We start from the raw sequence: 983 nt of genomic DNA, 5'->3' as shown, positions 1-983 counted from the left end.
AAGATTTGTTAGGGTGGATTGAGAAATTCCTGGAAATCTCAGCTTGGATTTAATTTTTTTTGCTGGCCCAGTGTGAGGACAAACAATGGCCTACGGGAATAATGAATCACTGGTGGAATCCGGTACAGTCGGAAATGTTGGCTTGAGTCGTCTCCGAACTAGGGCGCATCAATCATGCAAACAAACACATATACTACTCACTTTTTAACAGGCTTTCCAGTGCTATCACGAAACTAGGTCAAATCCATAGGTTTGCGATGTGTTTGATGCTTGATGGAGTCAGCAAGGGAGTAAAGATGATTTGCTTGAAAAAGCAGGCATAAATCATCTTTCGGAATGATGTGCTGGGCGTGCCCACCATTACGCAGTGCGCTATCAAAGTGGATTAAAATACTGCTTTTTTTAAGGATAGTGAGATAACAAAACTAAACTAAACAAAGCTAAAATAAAACTAAGTTTACACAGCTTAGAGCCCTTGGGAAGAATTATGAGCTCTACCAAATTACCGATGCTCAACTCGGTTGAAAGGCTGCCGTTTTAATTTTCTGCATTTCTGCATTTGATGCTTTATTTGTCCAGCTCCGTGGAATTTCAACCGAGTTCACTTCAAGGTGTTGTGAGCCTTTTTATGGCTGCATTGTCATCTTAGATATGAAGAGTGCACTGGGTGGATGATACACGAGTTGATTTAGTCATTCGAAAGTTATGTACTGATTTCTGTCACACAAGCTTGTATCGAATAAACGTCCCCACATAAAACTTTACGTTACCTGATGTTCCAAAGTAGGTGAACAAAGTTTATGTTTCCAACGTTAAAATTTTGTTCTGTCACTTGAGCGGTAGAACATGTACCGTATACATGGAGCATGCGTAAACACCAAGGAGGAGCTGGTGGCTGCTTGGGGTGAAAGTCTGCACAACAGCGCTGACGGTCGCGGTTTACGAGAGTTGGTCACTTCGCCTCTGTCGAATCGATGGCTCGT

This window comes from Opisthorchis viverrini (assembly GCF_000715545.1).
Source record: "Opisthorchis viverrini unplaced genomic scaffold opera_v5_456, whole genome shotgun sequence".
In the NCBI taxonomy this organism is placed as follows: domain Eukaryota; kingdom Metazoa; phylum Platyhelminthes; class Trematoda; order Opisthorchiida; family Opisthorchiidae; genus Opisthorchis; species Opisthorchis viverrini.
This window is presented reverse-complemented; position numbering follows the sequence as displayed.